This window comes from Macrobrachium nipponense, chromosome 39 (genome assembly GCF_015104395.2).
Source record: "Macrobrachium nipponense isolate FS-2020 chromosome 39, ASM1510439v2, whole genome shotgun sequence".
In the NCBI taxonomy this organism is placed as follows: domain Eukaryota; kingdom Metazoa; phylum Arthropoda; class Malacostraca; order Decapoda; family Palaemonidae; genus Macrobrachium; species Macrobrachium nipponense.
In genome coordinates, this window is record NC_061099.1 from 59,719,288 (window position 1) to 59,733,486 (window position 14,199).

The 14,199-nt window shown below is 45.4% G+C and overlaps 1 protein-coding gene and 1 pseudogene across 1 annotated transcript in view; both read right to left on the reverse strand.

Moving 5' to 3' along the window:
* The window catches only part of LOC135210368 (ATP-dependent zinc metalloprotease YME1L-like), a 365,863-nt pseudogene that overhangs the window by 264,729 nt on the left and 86,935 nt on the right, over positions 1 to 14,199 (reverse strand).
* Positions 1 to 14,199, reverse strand: part of LOC135209927 (uncharacterized) — a 142,232-nt gene that overhangs the window by 55,001 nt on the left and 73,032 nt on the right. The window lies entirely within an intron of this gene.

Consider the following 14,199-nt stretch of genomic DNA (forward strand, 5'->3'; position numbering starts at 1 on the left):
AATAATAATAGTTATGATAGTTAAAGTAAATCTAAAAACATAAATACCGGTATTTTGACTGACAAATAAAATATACAATACCATTATATAAAACAAAAATAAATTTGAGATATTACAAAATTGAATCAAATCGTTTGACTTATATTTCTGAAATTGTATTTACAGATAGTACAAAACTACTTACATTCAAATTTATTTATAAGCAAAACCAATTAGATTAAAATTTATTTATAATTTCTTAAGCAACTATGCAAGAAATTTATCAATAATTAGTTTATTAATAAAAATGACAATCTAAAACAAAATTTTCCCCATCCTCACAATTACTAAGTAGCGTACCAGAGTAAAAATAATTTTTTAAAGTCACTACATATTTCTTTATCTTCTTTTGTAGTCATGGTCTTTCTCCTCAAACCCATACATTTCTTATCCCAACCTGTTTTAGGTATTGTATTACTTGGACTAGTCGTAATTTTGTCATTCTGGGATTTGACTGCTACAATATGGTTCTGAAAGTATCGATTTTAATACCTGAAGTGAACTTGGCCAAATCAGCTTCTTTTGTCCTCCACTTTGGAGGAGACAATTTAGGACAGTTGGTTGCTGATTTTAGATGAATGAAAAATAAACACCATGGAGATGGTCGTTTACTGACCATAAATAGTCGATAACAACAAATGGCTAGTAAATATTCAGACCAACCAATAGCAGAGTTATGGTTTTTATATTACCAACCATAATATGTAATAGCCCAAGAACCATCATTCATCAAAGAAAGATGCTTGAAATCAATGAAGCTTTCTGTTGTCATGCCTCCTCTATCTGTGACAGTTTCACCCCATTGAGTGTTACAGGAACTGAGGTCTGCTAACAAGAGAAAATGTGATGGTTGATCTAATAAACTTTGCAACTGATTTATGAAGGAATCATCTTCTAGAGCAGATATGTTAAACAGATTCTGAACTTCTTTTGAAAATTACCACAATATTTGTAGCCTGCAACTTTGTATGAGTATGAATGCTATGACTGGGGTTGTGCTGCAGAAACTTATTCTAAAATATGACATTTTTATGATAAAATAAAGTTTTAATGATATTTACCCGGTTATTATATAGCTAAGAGTTTCACTCGCTGGCAGTTAAAATCCCGAAATTTACAGATCACACTAATTTTTTACTTGTTTTGATTAGGTAACAATGCCCCGCCCAGAGAGAGGAACAGCATGGCAAAGAGCTCAGTTGTTTATGTTCACCAACAGAAATCCATGCTAGGGGACGGAGGGTGGGCTCCGATTACATAATTATTGGTAAGTACAATTGAAACTATCATAAAAATGTCATTTCTGGGTTCGACCTGTGTTCGCTGGTGAAAAGTTCCTGTAGCTCACTTTTCTAAGTATAAATAGATTCTAAATATACCAGAGAAAAAAGTAGCATGGTATGCTGAGGTTACTACCCTTGCGCGAGCACCCAAAGGGTGTCGGGTATAAAGTACAAGTCGAGTGGAAGCCACTACTCACAGGTCTTCTGCCAATTAGAGGATTCCTTTCCAAAATCCTTCTCATGAAGCAAGCCGTCCCAAAGGCCATCCCTTCCCCCTCGCTCCCGCTACCTCTGCCCGACTCGAGCGCCATCTACATTCCTGTACTTAGACCAGGTCCCAGTTCTACGCTGTTTTCTTGCTCTCGTGTTTTTGTGATTTAATTAGCGATGGCGTCTTCTGATCTTCCTCCTTCTTCAAAGTTGAGTATTCCAATTTGTGTTTTCGTAACTTATACAGTTGCGGGGCTTCCCAAATTGGCCTTCGGCCCCATAGAAAGGTATTGCAGGGCCGTTGGTGTGTCCGCCATTTTGAGAGCATCATCATCAGAACGCGTGGAATTCTGGTACACATGAATTTTCTTTTAAATTGATATAAATTAAAGTTTTTAGTTCATTTATCAAGCGTACCTCGAGTTGCATGCTAATTACTGTTATGAGTAAATTTGGTTCTTAGAGAGGCCTAACACGCTCATGACGTACTCTGGGGTCTAAGACTACGGTTTAGACAAAGAATGATTAATTGATGATTAGTCCCTCTCTCCCCAGCTTCTCAAGAGCACGTTAGTGCCTATCTCGTTGTAAGATTAAGAGGTTACATGTAATTCGGTAGGCTATTAGTAGCTTATTATATTATTACGAAACAGGAGGATCGAGAACTTCGTCTTCCTTTCCACCCGATGTGACTTTGCATGACTTTATAATTCAATACGAACCAAATAGATGTGAAATATGACAGTAGAATTAATATCACTGAAGAGGTTGGAAGAGTTGCTCCCCTTTAGCTTAACCAAACAAGCCTAGATCAAACTTGGAAGGTAGGCTAAGTGTCCCTAACCCTGTACCCTTTATGCCTCTCCCCCTACTAGCGCTACGGTGCTAAAGGGGAGGATACCAAGAATAGAGAGCCCCCCCTCTCGCTAGTCACATTGTTGGACCTATCCTCCCGGCCAAACTGAATCGAAAATTCAAATTTAGTAGGTTGGTTGAGGGCTACTGTTCATGTTTTGGTGTCTTAGAGAAGATTGGGCCCTAACTGTCCGGTTCTGTGTGATCTCGGAAGGTTAGGCTAGATCCATAAAGGGTGTTCTCCCTAACCATAAATTCCATCAACTCTTCCATGATGCCTCATTGTTAATTATACATATTATTTTATTATTTTACATTGCTTGTATCGCTGTATTGTAAATGGTCTGGTTTGTTTTCATCTTGGCCTAGCCTCCTTGGGTACAACCTTTAGTAGTATGGCATGTCCTCCCGGTCGTGGGCCACACCAATTGGTAGCTGTACCAACCACGACGGGCCACAGGCTCAGTCGGACTACCACTACAATAGTAGGCTACACAACCACTAATAGGTGTCCTGCTCTGACCGCGTTGGTGGCCAGGTGATCACAGCCGACCACCCCCCCCCCCCCCCTTCCGGAGCTCGGCACGTCCGAGCCCTTATAACTCACGGCACTAGTACTCTTATCAAGGAATGGCCGCTCAAGTTTTCACTTAAGTGAGGAAGAGGGTGGGTGGGGTGGATAGGGGGTAGATATATATATAACTTCTCAGGTCTCCGAGTGAATGTCTCCTCCGGCGGTCTAGTACCACACCGGCCGACAGACATCGCTTCAGATTGTACATATACAGCTCCGTCGCTCAATGGTCTCTCTCCAGTTGTCGGAGCTACCGCGGATTTGGGATGGGAGTTTTGTTCGCCCCCCTTCGAAAAAGGTAGGCAGGTTTGATATGGGGAATTACCTTTCCCTGATCCGCCGCCTCCTTAGTCCGTTCCGCAGGCAGGGCTTAAGACAAGGAGAAATGAGACGTTGAGTAGACCAAGCTTTGGGGACTATACGGTGAACATCTCCGGTACCGACGGAGAGTGACTAACCCTCACATCCGCTACCGGAGTTTTGCATGAAACTTGCCATAGCTCAGTTCCCATTCTTGGGGTCTCCCCCCACTCCGGTGGGAACAGTAGATGAGTCAGGTATGAGTCTACATTGATACGTAGCCTTCTGATCTGTTCCTCTTCACAAGTCCGGCAGATATCCAGGTCCGGCAGATATCAGACCCCAAGTACCAGACATACATTGAACCCAAGGAGCGGGATCGAGAGCAGGCAGTTATATCTATAAGATATTTTCTTAATTCATTCAGTGAAATTGAAACTGTTGGTGAGTAAGACTTGAACATCTATCCAGTTTAAGTTGCATGCCTCCACCGGAGTTAGCTCCGGTTCTTCCCTGAGGCTGGTACTCATTTGACATTTCAATTTACAGAAGGTACGTTGCCAGTCACCAGGGTGCTCCACCTCCCTTGGCAAAACTTACGGGCATGAGGTGTACCGCACTCATGCAAACTGTGCGGTTCCTTTCAACGACTACGTGTCCTGGCACCGCGGAGGCATGCAATCGTCTGGTTACGAGATGGTGTCTCTTCTCGTTGACGAGCAGGTAAGTATCTTTGCTTCACCCTCGACATGAAATATCTTGATAAACTGAAAAGTTTTACAAATATTTTTCCCTGAGTGAAGATTAATTAGTTCCCCTCTTTGTCACACTGCCGATGAAGTCCGCCAAACCGCCAGGATGGATTTGAGGGGTTGGGTCTCAGGCTTCGGGAGGAATGTGGCAGCAGGACAGCCGTATGTGCTGGACGCAAGTCTGGGCTCCCTGCTGTTCAAGGGGTCCCCATCCACGTCTGTTCCGGCACAAGTAGCAGCCCCTATTATAGCTGCCATCCGGGCGGAGACGACGCCCCTTCCGGAGGACCAGGAGGACTTGATGGCAGGAGAAGTGGCTGCCATCAGCATCCACACCGAACCCATGGCCATTGGGGACGAGGTAGGTGGTGAGGTAAGTGAGGCAGGGAGCTTCCTTAGTCCTACTCCTTCTTCTTCCTCTTCTTTCCTGAGCTTCTCTAAGCCCACCCCCCCTCGGGAAGGATCGCTTTCGGTCATTCCCAAAATCAAGACTATGAAATCAAAACCCTGCCAAAGGGATCCAAACCAACTCCGTCTAGTCGGTTGACATAGGTCGCTCTCCGGGCCCCACGTCCGTCGACTTCGTCGGCTAAGTCTCCTGCTGCCAAGGATTCTCCCCCCTCCAAAGGGTCGAGAGCCAAGTCCGCCAAGGCAATGGAGTCTGGCTTTGATCATGAAACTCTTGCTAACCTTCTATTGTCGAAGGTTAGGGAAGCAGTAGATGAGAGGTTTGAGTCGTTACGACTTGCCTCCGGCTCTGACACCTCCGGCCAAGCAATAACTTCTTTGGTGGCCGAGAGGATCAAGCCTTTGGAGGATATGATGACTGGATTTCTCCACCCCGGATCCCCGGCGCTGGCTATGTCAGTGCCGGAGGCGTCAAAGCTACCGCCATTCCATAAGAACTACCCGTGGCGGTTAGCTTTGCATGCCCCATTTTTAGATAGGAAGTTGACGACTGAAGGGTGCGGGACCCATCCGTTGGAGGACTTTGAGCTCTTCCCGCCGGGTCTCCAGTTCCCCTTTCCCGGATGTCAGAATAGCAGAATACACACTAGTTAGGGCAGACAAGGTCCCTAAGGAGACAGTGATCTTCCCTATGGACCAAGCCCAAGCCGTTTGGGCACGCACCCTCACTGACTGGGACTGCGTCAACACCAGGTTGACGCCGTTCAAAGGAACTTTCACCATGTTTAAGACCCCAGTCCAGGTTCCGTCACCCTGTACAGACAAGGTGGCGGAGCTAACCTTACAAGCTATAGCAGAGGACAAACCCCTGCCAGTACTAAAGGAGACAGAGGCTACCTCTCTTCTCTTCCCAGCGAATAGAGAGTTCTGGAATGATGCCCCGGCCACGTTTACTTCGGGTAGACTCGATCCGGATTGTGCTTCAACTCTGTTCTCCGAGAAGCTGCCTAAAATTCCGGACCATTTCATTAAGGCAGAATTTGAGGCAAAGACGAGACTGGCCCTGTCCATCAACTCCGTCACTATGGCGGAGTTGCTAGCCACCACCTGGACGAGCAAATATTCCAGGTCATGACGAAAAGTCTACTTCAGACTTTTCAGTCAGACCTCTATGATTTCGGAATGGCATGGCGGGCTTGCAGGAAATAAGTCCTGGCAGAGGCCTCCATAAGGCATGAGCCTAATAGGCTAATAAAATCATCAATCTGGGGAGAAAACCTTTTCCCACAAGAGGAGGTTGACAACGTCTCCCGAGAAGCCTCAAGAGCCAACCAGAGCCTACGGGTTAGGTGGGGATTCCCTCTCAAGTGAAAGTTTGAGACCCCCGGACATCAAGCCAGACCCAAGAAACGTCCAAGGAGATACACTCCTTATAAGGCCTCCTGTCCGCAAACAGTCGTACAAGCGGTTCCGGTCCCTCAAGTAGGTAAGCCTTCGACATCGAAGGCTCAGCCGCAGCAGCAGTTTGTATTATTGCAAACTCTGCCGGCCCAACAACCTTCAACCTCCACAGCCATTTTAACCTCCCCAGCCTTTAACCCCGCCTACGAAGCTAGAGAGTCATTTCGCAGCTACAGCAGGCATGCGGGTAGTAGCAGGGCCAGAGGTGGCTCCCGGCTACGAGGCGGCCCAAGGGGTAGAGGTTTCCGAGGAGGTAGAGGTTACAGACCAACAACCAACCAATGAGATCCCACAGGTAGGAGGGAGATTGTATCGCTTCCGGGACCATTGGACCTTCAGTCCTTGGGCCCACAGTATAGTCCGCTCCCAAGGCCTGGGATGGAATGGAAGACAGGACCCCGTCGGCCAGTAAAAATTTTTATCAGACTCCAACAGCAGACCTAATGGAGTATACCAAAGATCTCCTACAGAAGCAGGCCATAAAAAGAGTGAAAGGGCTAAAATTCCAAGGAGGTCTGTTCAGTGTCCCAAAGAAGGACTCGGACAAAAGAAGAGTAATTCTGGACTTGTCGCGTCTCAACTCATACATTCTTTGCGACAAGTTCCGCATGCTGACAGTCTCGCAGGTGCGGACCTTACTTCCCCGTGGGGCCGTCACCACCTCTATAGATCTTACAGACGCCTACTATCATGTTCCAATAGCAAGGAACTTCTCTCCGTACCTAGACTTCAGGCTAGGAAACAAGGCTTACTCATTCAGAGTCATGCCGTTCGGGCTCAACATCGCGCCCAGGGTATTCACCAAACTAGGAGAGACGATAGTCCAAGAACTGAGAACTCAAGGGGTTATGTTAGTAGCCTATCTAGACGACCGGCTCATTTGGGCAGCCAGCGTTGAAGAGTGCCGCAAATCAACAGCCAAAGTGATAAAATTCTTAATAACTCTGGGCTTCCAGATAAACAAGGAGAAATCTCGGCTAGTTCCGGCTTCCCGCTTCCAATGGTTGGGAATCCAATGGGACCTAGTAAGACACAAGCTGTCTCTTCCACCCAAAAAGGCCAAAGAGATAGCAGCGGCTACCAATCAGTTCCTCAAGAACCAAAAGGCGTCTTGGCATACCCAAGAGAGAATCCTAGGTTCGCTACAGTTCGCGTCAGTAAGAGACGTCCTATTAAAAGTCAGGTTAAAAGACATCAATCGAGTCTGGAGAAAGAGAGCAAACATCAATCTCAGAGACAAGGTTTCAGTGATTCCATCCATTTTGACAAAAAGGCTTCGTCCATGGACGAAACACAGAAATCTGGCCAAGTCAGTACCACTGCAATTCCCCCCACCGTCTGATCATCCACACAGACTCGTCACTGAGTGGCTGGGGAGGATATTCACAATACAAGAAAGTACAGGGAACATGGTCGGATATGTTCAGTCAGTTCCACATCAATGTTCTAGAGGCCATGGCAGTTTTCCTGACCTTAAAGCGACTAACTCCGGTAAGGAAGTCATGTGAGGATAGTCTCAGACAGTCTAGTAGTGGTACATGCATGAACAGAGGAGGCTCCAGGACAAGCAATCTAAATCATGTGCTAATTGCAATATTTTCTTTGGCGGCAAAGAATCATTGGCACCTGTCACAACTCACCTGGCAGGTGTGAAGAATGTTATTGCAGACGCACTTTCCAGGACAACCCCGCTGAAGTCGGAGTGGTCCCTGGACAAGAAGTCCTTCTGGTGGATTTGCAATCAAATCCCAGACCTTCAAGTAGACCTATTTGCCACAGAATCCAACCACAAACTACCGTGTTATGTGGCACCGAACCTGGACCCTCTAGCTTACGCCACAGATGCAATGACCATAGATTGGAACAATTGACAGAAGATTTATCTATTTCCACCGGTGAATCTTCTGATGAAGGTCCTGCACAAGTTACGATCTTTCACATGACAAATAACACTAGTGGCACCCAACTGGCTGAAGAGCAATTGGTTTCCGCTTCTTCTAGAGTTGAAGCTCCGACCCAAATGGATCCCTCGTCCGGAACTGACACAGATAGTACAAACTCAGACTGTGTCAGCTTCCTCAAGAATTATGAATGCCCTAACTTTATGGACTTCATGAAGTTTGCGGCCCCAAAAGGACGCTAGTATCAATCCATCCACTTAACATTTTATTTATAGAATCAGATAAAAGAGAATCAACGCTCAGGCAATATGATTCAGCAGTCAAGAAGTTGGCTAAGTTTCTAAAAGACTCAGCTGCTCATAAAATGACCACGAATCTGTCAATTTCATTCTTTAGAACTCTATTTGAGAAGGGCCTAGCTGCTGGTACCATCACTACAATCAAGTCAGCCTTAAAGAAGATTTTTCAGGTTGGCTTTAACATTAACTTGTCAGATGCATACTTCTCCTCCATTCCACGAGCATGTGCCAAATACAACAAAAAACAACCCATGGTTGTAGCTTTTATCAGTTTTGAAGTATTTTGATACACATAACGATAAATAGAAAAATTTGACCTTCGGTCAACTTTAACTCGACCAAAATGGTCAAAAACTACAATTGTAAGCTACAACACTTACAGTCTAGTAATATTCAATCAATTACCTTCATTTTTGCAACAAACGGAGGTCTCTAGCACAATATTTCAATTTATGGTGAATTTTTTAAACCACTTTTTTTATACGTCCACGCGTTTACGAAGTTCATGCATCATATTTTGATAATATTTTCGGCGTTTAAGTGCTAAATGAGTATAATAATCTGGGTGTCGTAGTGTACTAGTTTTAGGCTACAATTTGGTTATTCATGTTTCAAGTCCCTTGTGATTTAGAATGGTCTCTTATTACTAAGAAAGTAGTATAATAGGGGGCAACTGCCCATTGGCAGATCCCACCAGTCTCCCTTGGACCTCCAGCCTAATCTTCTCCAATGTGCAAGGAAGCAGGACAGTGACCTTCATTTAGGAGCACTGGTGGGACGGACAGCCACCTCCTAAGGCACAACACTAACACTAGACACTGCACTTGCACTTATACTAGTTGATTTTTCAACATACTCTCAAAAAGATATAACCAAATTCATCACCTCTTTAGCTAAAAAGTCAAAATTTTTATCAATTCTAGACTCCAGGTTGGTTATGATGTCAAGACTGGAAGCATGGGAAACCTGTAACAGAGTCTTTGGGAAAGAAGTAGAAAGACTAATTATAGGAGAGACAGTAAAGAAAAAAAGTGGGGAGAACAGCTGAACTATTGCTTCTTTACTAGCAAAGGAGTCACCTCTATACTTGCTCTACTCTCAGCTCTATGAGCTGCCATCCTTTTTGTATCTCTCTCCCCATTTCTCCATTTCTCAGAAGGAGCTTAAAGATCTTTCCACATCTGTTCATACCCACCCTTTGCATCCAATGCAAGTAACCTCCCTGTTTTATTTTTGTTCCCTACACTTCAAGTCCTTAGTGTGTGAATTTATTTTTGTTCCCTACACTTCAAGCACTTAGTGTGTGAATCATTAAGTTTAGCCTCCTGGTCTTGCATCTTGTGAAAAACAAAGTTTACACCATCCTCCTCTTGCAACCTTCGGTGCAAAATGAAACACTTGAAGAACTAGGAATCTGACATAATGTCAAATTAAATCCTAAAGTTAATCTATAAAAGGATTAACAAGTCCAAGAAAACAACAACCAAAAGAATACATCACCACACAACTGGAAATATGAATAATGATGAAGAGAACTGCTACAAGACCACCGACGTTCATCGGGAACCGGCAGAAAACAAATTGTTGGTCTTCTGCTCAGCAGTACCTGGCATCCCGAAAGTAGGCAAGTCCTGTTCACTTACACTAACAATGGCAGTGCTGCCTGGCAGAATATGAAATTTTCGACTTGCGTGGTGGTAGGAAAGCTTTCAGCTATGTAATTGCTTGGTAAGTCACTTATGTGAAAAATTTACTTTATTTTTTTTTTATCTGTCCTTGTCCTTATCAGTGCATGTCATAGAGATAAAATGCAAAAAAAATGATATTGTTATGATACAATAAAGTTTGTTCATACTTACCTGGCAGATATATATATAGCTGTATTCTCCGAAGTCCGACAGAATTTCAAAACTCCCGGCACACGCAGTGGTCGGCAGGTGGTAGTACCCATGTTCCCGCTGGGAGGCGGGCGTAAGGAACCATTCCCATTTTCTGTCAGATTTTTCTAGTGCCACTGTCTCCTGAGGGGGAGGTGGGTGGGCACTTTGATTATATATATCTGCCTGGTAAGTATGAACAAAACTTTATTGTATCATACAATATCATTTTGTTCATGAATCTTACCTGCCAGATATATATATAGCTGAATCCCACCTTTGGAGGAAGGGGGAGACAGATTCGATTTTGGGAAACAATTGCATATATATGATTGATATTTTGGTTCCTTAACTGTTAGCATAGCTGACTTCGTGAGTACCGTCACCACGTCTGCTTCTGCTTTACTAGAGACTCCAGCTAGGTAGTGACCTGTGAAGCTGTTGAGTTCTAGAGGATCTGTCAACGGGGGCGTGACCACAATGCAACTAGATCCTATATTATAGACCTCCAATTTCGGTACTGCATTCCTAGAGGTGCCAGCAAGGACGTGACCTGTGTAGCTGGTGCGCTCTAATGAACTGTCACGGGGAGAGTGAACCACAATTGGTGACAGAATCATATATGGGTTGTTTGCAGACACCGAAATGCTGTTAATGCTTGCACTGGAGGTTGCCAGCAAGGAACGTGACTATATAGCTGAGTGGGCGATCCAGATGATTTGTCAATGGGGGCGTGACCACACTGTGACAAAAACATTTTACCCCTTTTACCCCTACGATGAGGGCGAAGCAAAAACATTACCACCTGACCTAGCCTATCTGGTTAAACTTCGTAAAACCAAGGCTAATGGAGGAAGGCCGCCTAAGGCGGCCTACCCAAGACCACCACAAAAAACTAAACACATACATAAACATAATAAAAATAAAAAATAAAAAGAAATAAAATTAAAAGTCCAAACTAACATATTATTTTCTAAAAGATAGGAAGATGCTACTCTCTGTCCCCAATATATTGTCTGCTGCGACATATGGGCCCAAAGAGTAGCAGTTCTCGTATGTAATCCTCACCTCCCGAAGGTAGTGAGAGGCAAACACTGAATTACTACGCCAAAATGTGGCATTCAAGATGTCATTGAGTGCCATGTTCTTTAGGAAGGCTACCGACGAGAAATAGAAATGCCCTCAGTCCATGCGCATTCACCTTCAACACTTTCATATTCACTGTCTTGACAGGATGAATGCACTTCCTTGATGGTGCCCCTCAAGAAAAAAGCCAAAGCATTCTTTGACACTGGTAACCTTGGCTTCCTGACCAAACACCACAAGTTATCAGAAGGACCTCTTATAAACTTGGTTTCCTATCTGTTCAGACGGAGGGTTGACTTCCTAGGTATTGCTTAGGAGTCTGCTTCGTCTCAAGAGCCTCAGCGAGGATGTGACCTTATGGGTAAGGTTAGATTCGTTGTGGGTTTGCCGATGGGGTCTTATCCACTTCCTCGGCAAAGCCTAACTGGCATTTGTCAATGGGTGCTAATCCACTCATATGCACCATATACCTATGCCTCATTAGCATAATTAAGGAGCACAACACCGATCCCGATCACCTGATCCTAACACAAGGGTTTAGCGCTTAATTTTAAAAGAGTTAAACTAAAAATTAACTCACTAGTTAGGATCAGCGTCGGCTCCCTATCCCAGCAACGTATCCGCAGACACGAACAACCAAGAGAAAAGGATCTCTTGTAGGTTGAATTGACATCCTTCGTGTAACGGGAGGTCCAACACAGAATTGCATCTTCCCGTAAGTGACAGCTCATATGTCCTTTATGACATATTGTTATGGAACCAAGAAGAATTCATAAAGCTCGCACTTCATGCATAGGTTCGAATGGACTGGACATGAGGAACTTCAGAAACACTATCCAAGTTCCAAGACGGCAACTTGGGTTGTTGAACCTTCATCGTTTCGAAAGATCTCAAGAGATCGTGAAGGTCTCTGTTGTCGCCAAGTCCAGGCCTCTGTGCTACAAGACAACTAAAAGCACACTCTTATAAACCCTTGATTGTAGAGACTGCAAGTTTTAGATCCCTTCTCAGAAAAGGAAGTCAGCAATCTGGCTCACAGGTCGTGGTGGAGGAAAATGCCGTTCTTCTTGCACCAACTCCTGAAGACTATCCACTTCGATTGTACACTGCGTTGGAAAACGCTCTTCTTGCACTGGCGATAGCTTTCGCCATTGACGTATAAAAGCCTCTCGCTCTGGCCAACTTTTGGATAGTCTGAATGCAGTCAGACTCAGAGCGAAGAGGCTTCTGTGGTACCTCTCGAAGTGGGGCTGTGAGTAGATCTGTCTTACTGGAAGCGTCCTCGGGAAGTCTACTGCAAAGGCCATGACCTCTGTGAACCACTCTCTCGCAGGCCAGAAACGGGCGAACAAAGTCATTCTCGTCCCTTCCGACACCGCAACCTTTCTCATGACTTCCCCTAAGATCTTCGAACGGGGAAAGGCGTACAGGTCCATCCCCGTCCAGTCCCCGAGAAGTGTGTCTATCGTCACTGCAGCTGGGTCGAGTACTGGGGAAGCAGTTACCAAGTGGACGCCTCTTCGTTCTGGACGTCGCAAAGATATCCGACGCGGACGTCCCCATAACCCCCACAGCTCTTGGCATACCTCCTGATGCAGAGTCTACTCGGTTGGCAGAAGTTGACCTCGTCTGCTGAGGAGATCTGCCCAGACATTCTCTACTCATGCTACAAACTTCGTAAGGATCATGACGTCCAGTGCCCTTGCCCACAGCAAGATCTCCTTTGCCAGAGCAAAAAGGGACTGAGACTGTGTTCCTCCCTACTTCTTCAAGTACGCCAGAGCTGTGGTGTTGTCTGAGTTGACTTGGACTATTCGACGAGAGACTTTCTTGGAAAGACTGGAGAGCTAAAAAGATGGCTGCCATTTCTTTAGGTTTATGTGCCAGGACACCTGTTCCCTATCCAGGTGCCTGCCACTTCTTTCCCACCAATGATGCTCCCCATCCCGTGGTGGACGCGTCGGAGAACAACACTAGGTCGGGGCTCTGAAGCTTGAGAGACACGCCCTCTGACAGCTACACTGGATCTAGCCAACATTTCAAGTGATGTTTCCCTCTCCTGAAATTTCCAAGATCATGTGTAGATTCTTGTTTTCTTTCCAATTGTACTTGAGAAAAAATTGTAACGGTCTGAGGTGCAGTCTCGCCCCAAGGAAACAAACTTCTCCAGCGAGGAAATGGTCCCCAGTTAGACTCATCCATTCCCTCCGAGCACGAATCTTTTCCTTAGGAAGGCTAACACTTTGTCTAAGCCTTGCTGCTGACGTCCCTGGGACGGAAAAGCTCGAAAAGCCACTGAATCCATCTGAATCCCCAGATACACGATGGATTGGGTTGGGATCAGATGTGACTTTTCGAAATTCACCAGTAGTTCCAGGGACTTCACCAACGATTAAGTTGTTTGAAAATCCTTCAGACACCGCGTTTGAGTGGAGGCATGAATGAGCCAGTCGTCCTTCGAAGATAACAATTGCGAAGGAGGAGACTGAGGGGCCGCAGGCTGAAACTATTCTTCAAAAGAGGCTCGAAGCCATCGAACCAAGACCTCTTCTTCTTCTCAACTGACACACGTTCGGGAAGATGGTAACCGTGCTCTCTAGACAACCTCTGGAGAGCTGCATGAAATCTCAGAGAGGCAAGGCAACTGGCGAAAGAGCGGAACGAGGAGAAGGAGACTGCCTGGACTCTTGATTGGCAGCCTATCATCCTTCCTCTCGCGATGTGGCTTGCCTTTCTCATCTGCAATCAACAAAACAAGTTGTTGTTGCAAAGACACAATCATCCTTTTCGATGGAGAACATTCCTTCTCAGGCAAAAAGCTGATCCTTTGAGAAGACGATGGCGAGGGGAAGCCCTCCTCCTTCTCACATGGACCGCCAAGGATATATCTTAGGAGCGACCGAAGCGCTCAAAAGCATACTCATCGGAAGACGTCCTCTCCGGTGAAGATCGCAACACAGTAGAAAAGAGAGAGGACGTTGAAGCGTCCCCCTCCTGAGACCATACAATCATACATCTTAGCTCTCTTTTACTGCGCGGAAAGTCTTCCAATTGCCCAGGAGACGACTGCAAAGCAGAAGGACGAGAAGCGTCCCCCTCCGAGGAACCAAAGACGACGGCCGCCTGTGCGAGCTATAGCGTCTTCGTTCTCCTC